Source organism: Lactuca saligna, chromosome 8 (assembly GCF_052625555.1).
Source record: "Lactuca saligna cultivar CGN05327 chromosome 8, ASM5262555v1, whole genome shotgun sequence".
Lineage (NCBI taxonomy): Eukaryota > Viridiplantae > Streptophyta > Magnoliopsida > Asterales > Asteraceae > Lactuca > Lactuca saligna.
The window spans coordinates 2,960,714-2,969,015 of NC_136424.1; positions in this window are offsets into that span (position 1 = coordinate 2,960,714).

Consider the following 8,302-nt stretch of genomic DNA (forward strand, 5'->3'; position numbering starts at 1 on the left):
ACTCGCTGGAACCAGGATTCATTTAGAACCTCACCGAAACTCAAAATCTTCCTGAACATTTCTATACAACGCTAAGCCCTTGATTAGGAAAGAATGGAATGGCTACTGCTTTCAATCGCTCCTTTCTTATTGATAGATCACGGCTCCTTCCCCCTCCATATCGTTTCTTTTTCTTTTTCTTTTCCTCGATTCACTCGCAGCTTGTAGAGCTAATGATCGGAAAATTACCGAAAGGCTCCATTCTAATTCTTCTCTTTCTCTCTTACTACACACACACAAAAAACATCGCACGCAATCAAAATTGGGGCTCTATTTAAGGTGGATGGTGCACGATCGAAGGTAGCAAATTCTGGTGCAGGTAGCCACAATAAGCCTTCAGCTATCTCCGATTCACGCTTGTCGGCTAACAGGGGAACATGGAACCCAATTTTCGAAAATTGGCAGAAGTGGCCCTAGAGGTTTTGGCGCTATTACAACTTTTCCCAAAGCTTGATTCCCCCCCTTAACAGAAGTTTCCCATAAATACTATATGGACCCTGGACTTAAAGTATATATATACAAACCATTTATCAAAATTAATAAATCTCACTCATTTACTTTATTAATTACGAACACAAGGCATTAATCTTATAAATACCTCAAACTTCTAGAATCGTGACAATTAACCCTCGAGACCAACACCCTGCTACATAATCATTATTGATTTTAGGGCTACTATTCATTCATTAATTTGTTTATTTATTTAATAAATAAACAGGGTATTACACTACGTATTCATGTGATGATACCCTAACCCTTGTTGGGCACGTATTGAGGGAGTAATCACTGAATCAATACTTGACCCGACCCGGCATGGTCCATTTGGGTTGCATGGCATCATGTAATTGAATAAACTAAATGAAAGAAATAACACTTATGGTTATTAATATATTATAAGTTATAATATATTAATAATATTATTTAATTAGTTTTGATCAAGAATTAATTAAGTGATCAAAAAGATAACTAATTAGATATATGGGTAGATTAAGTAAATCTTCCATATCTTATATAGTGGGCTAAGAGGCTCCATGGATTGTCAAGTTGGGTTCCACCCATAGGATGCTCCATGGATAAAGAAATGAAGAGTTATGGAATATTAGGGTTTACCTAATGCAACACAATATATAAGCAATGTAACTCTCCCCAAAATCGGTGACACTAAGAAAGAAGAGGGCTTGGCCGATTTTGCATGTGTTAGAGTATTCTCTCAAGTTTATTCTTTGCATTTGGTGTTGTGTGAAGCATTTGAGGCATCACACTTGAGGTGCTAGGCTCACAAGGTTTCAAGGAACACTTCCAACATCAAGGTATGTAGTTCTATCTTTTATACAAAGAAAATTGTACCCCATGTATGCTAGATAGGTTCTTAACCTTGGAAAACAACTTTGCATGATTATTAGACAAACATAGATCCAAGGTTATTAGGGTTGCATGTACACTTAGGAAGCGTTAGAATGCTCAAAACCCATCAATGGTATCAAAGCCTAGGATTGTTTAGTGATTTTTGTGCAAACTGCTTAAAAAAATCGATTTTCTGTTTTTTGCTCGTATGAGCTCACCGAGTCCATGGGGGGACTCGACGAGTCCATGAACAAATGCAAGCTACTCGTCGAGTCTGTTCTAGCACTCGACGAGTAGAGGCTGCTGTGTTCAGAATTTCGATTTTAGTTGCTGGAATTGGACTAGAAACATTACCCTAAATTGTTTTGGTACTTGAAAACATGTTTTAGATGGTGTAATGTTTATGCTAATCCATTTACTATGAAAATTATCAAAATTACAAGTTTTAAGTGTAATTTTTTAATTCTTGAAAGTGGTCATATTCATGTTCTTGTTCTTATGATGTTTAGATGATCATAGGAATTATTTGTAACCTATGTGGTAGATTAGTTCATGATCATAATGTGTTTTAATGGAGTCCATAACTTGTCCTCAAGTTATGGAAAACCAAAAGTCATTTTGTTTTAAAAACCATTAAAATAACACATGAGTTATAAAAATGAAGAGTCTTCATTTTTAATACTCTATTAACTCATAAGTTACATGAAATGAAAAGTTTTGAAAGTTTACAAAACTTGCCCTCAAGTTTTGGAACAAGTAAAGTCTTGATTAAAACTTTAGTTCCAACCCTTGTAATTTTAAAAGTTAAAATTCAACCCTTATACTTATAATATTATAAGTTAATAATATATATATATATATATATATATATATATATATATATATATATATATATATATATATATATATATATATATATATGTATAAGATCAAAGTCGTCTTACCGCTAGTACGCCTCATTCACGAAGCCAGTCTATAAGGTGGGTATAAGGTTGTTGCCTTTAAAATGACAACTTAATGGGTGTCCACTCTCACCCACCGCTTGCTTGACTGGTGGAGGATCGTTACCCAAACGGGTAGGACAAGGACTTATAAATTCTCATTAAAAGTATAATGATAATTATAAAGTAACTAAATTTTTATTAAATTCCCAATCTTAGTTACTTTAGTAAAAATGTGAATAAGGTGTCAATCCATGAAATTACACTTTACACTTTGTCTAAGTCATTAGTGGAGTGTGTGTGGTTAACCGGCATGCTAACTTGAACTTAACAAGGTAGGTAAAGGGTGACTTAATGTTTATCATAGTATCGATGTACTGTGTGTGGTTAACCGGCACATCGATTAAGGGGTAATACATTAAGGGTACCAAGTAATTTGCATGGTTACTTCACACCTCGTTTTGTGATCCTCGGCATCCCAGTCACAAAACTTGGAGGGCACACTCGATATTGAAACATGCCTTTGAAAAGTTCATTGAATCTCAAAAGAATCTAGGAGTTTCTAAGAACCAAATTAAATATTTTTAATATTTCGGCTTTGGTGGAAATTGGTGAATCGTCATTCACCTACCTTTCAAATATGTTACTACTTAGATTATGGCATACCTCTTCTAAGTATAATATATTGTGATTGGGTCCTAGCCTTAAAACTACATTTGGGTGTTTTATTAAGGACTATCTCTATTTCTATACTAAACTTTTCTTCTTTCCAGATGTCTACAAACACTACTACTTCAAGGCTCTAATCCTAATGGCTTATTTTCTCTAATGAACTTGTGTGGGAAAGTCACTTTTGATGGATCCAACTTTAATGAAAGGATCAGAAACATTCGAATGATTACCCGCTACGAGGACAAAGAATATATCCTCGATAAGGAGCTTAAGGAGATTGATGAGACAACTGCTACTCCTTAAGAGATCGCTGACTTTATGACACATGAAAGGGATGCCACCAAGGTGGCATGCATCATGATTGCCACTATGACAACCGACCTCCAACAGTCCTACGAGGACTTCTACCCTTTTGAAATGCATCAAGATTTGATGGAAAGATACCATCAAAGTGCAAGACAAGAGAGGTATGAAATCATCTCCTCCATGATAACAACCCAAATGAAGGATGGTGAACCCATCACGGGGCACATGCAGAAAATGCAAAGATTTGTGGACCGCTTGTTAAAGCTTAATGTGAACTTCCCAGATGAGCTAGCAATAGATATCATTTTGCACTCCTTACCTTCATGTTATGATCAATTCCGCATGACATACCACATGAACAAGGAAGAGGTCACTCTCAGCAAACTTCAAGGACTCTTAAAGACCGTGAAAAGTGGTCTTAAGGGTAAGGCGGTTGTTACTACTCCTACTCCTATCAACTCCACCCCTGTCTTGGCAATCAGGAAAGGACGGGGGAAGAAGAGAAAGAGTTCTTCGAAGGGTACCAAGGCTAGGACCCTTGATGGCTCTTCTTCAAGTGGAACCAAGAAAGGTTTCGTCACTCTTTCTTCTGACCCAAAAGAGGCTGAATACTTCTATTGCCATGAAAAGGCACATTGGAAGCGGAACTACCCAAAGTACCAGCAAGATGTGAAGGATGGGAAAGTCAAACCCAACCATGTAGGTATTTACACTATCTTATTCTAACTCTTGGGTCCTTGATACCGGTTGTGGTATTCATATATGTTCTGATCTACAGGGACTAAGAAGAAGTGAGAATGTGGAGCAAGGAAGAATAAACTTGATCATGGGAAGCAGGAAAGCTACACCTGTCACCAAGATTAGAGTTTATACTTTATTGCTAAGTGGTGGGTTTAGTTTAGATTTGAATAAATGTTGTTATTCGCCAGAAATGGCAAGAAATATTATTTCCTTCCATGCATTGTATAAACAAGGTTTTACCTTTTCATTTGATAATGAAGTTGGTTCGATTAATGCTTTCTTTAATAATATTCTTTATTTTAAAGCATTACCTTGTGATGGTGTGTATGAAACTGTATATGTGGTTGATAACTTAGGAAATAATGTTTTGTGTATTGATTCTCTTAATAATAATAACTTGGATAAAGCATCATTATGGCATTGTCGTCTTGGACATATAAGCAAGAAACGCATAGGCCAACTCCAAAAGGATGGAGTCTTGGAGTCATTTGACCTAAAGTCAGATGATAGTTGTGAATCATGTTTACTTGGAAAAATGACAAAGTCGCCCTTCACAGGTTCTTATGAGAGGGGTGAAGGTTTTTTGGATCTTCTACACACGGATGTGTGTGGACCATTCAAACATGCCATAAGGGATGCTAATCGTTATTATTTGACTTTTAGTGATGATTACAGTAGATATGGATATGTCTACTTAATCAAGCATAAGTCAGAGACTTTCGAGAGGTTTAAGGAATTTAAACAGGAAGTCAAGAATCAATTGGGTAGGAACATTAAGATGCTTCGATCCGATCGAGGTAGTGAGTATCTTAGTTAAGAGTTCCTCGACTATCTTAGGGAATGTGGGATTGTCTCACAGTTGACACCTCCCAGGACACCGCAGTTGAATAGTGTGGCTGAGAGGCGTAATCAAATCTTGTTAGATATGGTTCGTCCCATGATGAGTCGAGCTTCGCTACCAATCTCATTTTATGGGTATGCCTTAGAGATTTCCGCGCATATTCTTAATCTAGTCCCTACAAAGAAAGTTGCCAATACTCCTCATGAGATGTGGACTGGTAAAGTACTCAAACTAGACCACATCAAGATTCGGGGTTGCAAGGATTTTGTGAGGTGCAAGTCTCATGATAAGCTAGAACCCCGAAGCGAGAGGTGTATTTTCATCGGCTACCCACAAAGATCCTTTGGTTACCTCTTCTACACACCTAGTGATAACGTGGTCGTTATAGCAAGAAGAGGAGTCTTGAGAGAGAGAGAGAGAGAGAGAGAGAGAGAGTTTATAAGCCAAGGAGATAGTGGGAGGAAAATTGACCTTGAAGAACTTCAAGATTCAAGTGGTGAAGGAACTTCAAACCCTAGCCCTCAACTTGAGGAGGAAACTCCTGTTGAGCCAATTGACGAGTCTGTACCTCTGAGGTGTTCCACGAGAGTTAGGAATGCACCTGAGCATTACTATGGTTTCCATATTACTGCGGAAGGTGAGACACTTATTAGTGATGAGACACTAGTACGTATGGATGAACCTAACAGGTACGCGGAAGCCATGGCAGGCCTTGAGTCTGCTAAATGGAAAGAGGCTATGGATAGCGAGATACAATCCATGTATGACAATCAAGTTTGGAATTTGGTTGAGAATGTACCAGGTCGTAAAACTGTAGGGTGCAAATGGATCTTCATGAAGAAGACGGACATGGATGGTAATGTACACACTTATAAGGCTCGACTGGTTGCAAAGGGCTTCTCTCAAACTTCTAGAGTGGATTATGATGAGACTTTTTCTCCAATAGCCAAGATTAAGTCTATTAGGGTTATGTTAGCCATAGTTGCATTTCATGACTATGAAATATGGCAAATGGATGTCAAAACCGCTTTCCTTAGTGGAAAGTTGATTGAAGATGTTTACATGAGTCAGCTAGAAGGTTTTGTCAGTAACGAGTACCCTAATAGAGTGTGTAAGCTTGAGAAATCCATTCATGGATTGAAGCAAGCACCTCGCAGATGGAATCTTTGCTTGGATGAGAAAGTCAAGGAATTTGGCTTTTCTAGGAATGAAGATGAATCTTGTGTGTATGTCAAGGCTAGTGGGAGTATAGTTAGCTTTTTGGTATTGTATGTGGATGACATACTACTCATTGAAATGACATCCCAACTATGCAGGAAGTTAAGTCCTGACTTAGGAAGTGTTTCTCTATAAGGGACCTAGGAGAAGCTACCTATATTCTAGGGATAAGGATTTTGAGAAACTGGATTAAAAGACTAATTGGACTTAGTCAAAGTACCTACTTGGACAAGGTGCTGAAGAGATTCAGCATGCAGAACTCCAAGAAAGGAGAGTTACCTATCCAGAGTAATGCCAGATTGAGTAAAGCTCAGAGCCCAAGTACTGAACCTGAGATAGCATAAATGAGTCAAGTACCTTATGCTTCGGCTGTAGGATCGATCATGTATGCTATGACGTGTACTTGACCTGATGTAGCCTTTGCCTTAAGCATGGTTAGCAGGTATCATGGGAACCCTGGTAAGGCACACTGGACTGCGGTAAAGAATATCCTCAAGTACCTACGGAGGACTAAGGACTGGGTCCTTGCCCTCGATGGGAGTGATGACTTGAGAGTTGTAGGGTATTGTGATTCTGGTTTCCAAACTGATAGGGATAATTTCCGCTCTCAGTCAGGCTGGGTCTTCACCCTAAACGGAGGAGCAATCACTTGGAAGAGTTCCAAGCAGGAGACAGTGGTTGATTCCACTTGTGAATTAGAGTATATAGCAGCAAGCGAGGCAGCAAAGGAGGCTATATGGCTGAAGAACTTCATAGAAGAACTTGGAGTAGTACCAGCTATAAAGGAGCCCATGGAAATTTTCCGTGATAGTGAAAGTGCTGTTGCCTTAGCCAAGGAACCAAGGGATCACGGGAGATCCAGACACATCGACAAAAAATATCATCTTATTAGACATCGCATAGAAGAAGGAATCTTCATGGAAAATAGGGTATCATCGGATGAGAACCCAACATATCCCCTCACGAAGGGACTGAGTAAGGTTAAGCATCTCCAACATGCTCGGAGCATAGGGCTGAAGGATGATATAAGTTTTAGTAGTTAGATAAATTATGAAATTTGTAAAGTGTAATTGACATTTGATGATGAATAAAAGTTGTGTTTATTTATGAGTAAAGTGTTACTATATTTTGTCAATCGTTTACTATAATTTATTTTGCATGTTTTGACTTCCAGAATAGTATGTTGTGGTTTCACATATTATTCAAACTTTCCACAGTCAATCATATGTTGGAAGTAGATATGAAGTAAGATTGTCATGAAGTTGGTTGTAAATGTCAGGATATACGACAACACTTCATGAGTGCTCATAAGTTCTGAGTATTGGAATCAACCCATGCTCACTGGAATCACTTCATGGAATTTTATCTCAAGTGATCGTGAGACGGTAATATCATATAAGTCTTCAAACCTAGAGATATGATTTGTTGCCTATGAATTGATTATGCATTGATTGTACGAAAACGCATTGGTAACTCGATGTTATAAAACGTGCTTTTGTGTATAATTCAACTAGTAGTAGAACAAACATATCAGTTGAAGTTTATCTGTTCCTTCTTGGATTAGAAGCTCATATCTGGGCCCCTCGATGATTTTGTTTTGACCTATGTACCGGGCCCGGTCAGAACTAAGTTGATGTATTCAATTAAGTTCTTTGTCAAACAAATCGGGAATCGGGAAACAAACTGCTGGACAATAAGTAAGACATTGTTCCATGTAATTGTCCGGCTGATATCTTGAACAGAGGATTATATGATCACTTATCTTAAATGGCGTATCAACATCTTCTCAGTTCCGAGAGACCTTGAAAGAGCTACGATTGCCGATCGGTTCCTGAAGTATTGCAGTGATAGTTATTAGACTTATCCATGTGGGAGACTGTTGGATAAGGTGTCTAAGTCCATAACTATTTCTGGTAAATATTTGACCCGACCAGGCATGGTCCATTTGGGTTGCATGGCATCATGCAATTGAATAAACTAAATGAGAGAAATAACACTTATGGCTATTAATATATTATAAGTACTAATATATTAATAATATTATTTAATTAGTTTTGATCAAGAATTAATTAAGTGATCAAAAAGATAACTAATTAGATATATGGGTAGATTAAGTAAATCTTCCATATCTTATATAGTGGGCTAAGAGGCTCCATGGATTGTCAAGTTGGGTTCCACCCATAGGATGCTCCATGGATAA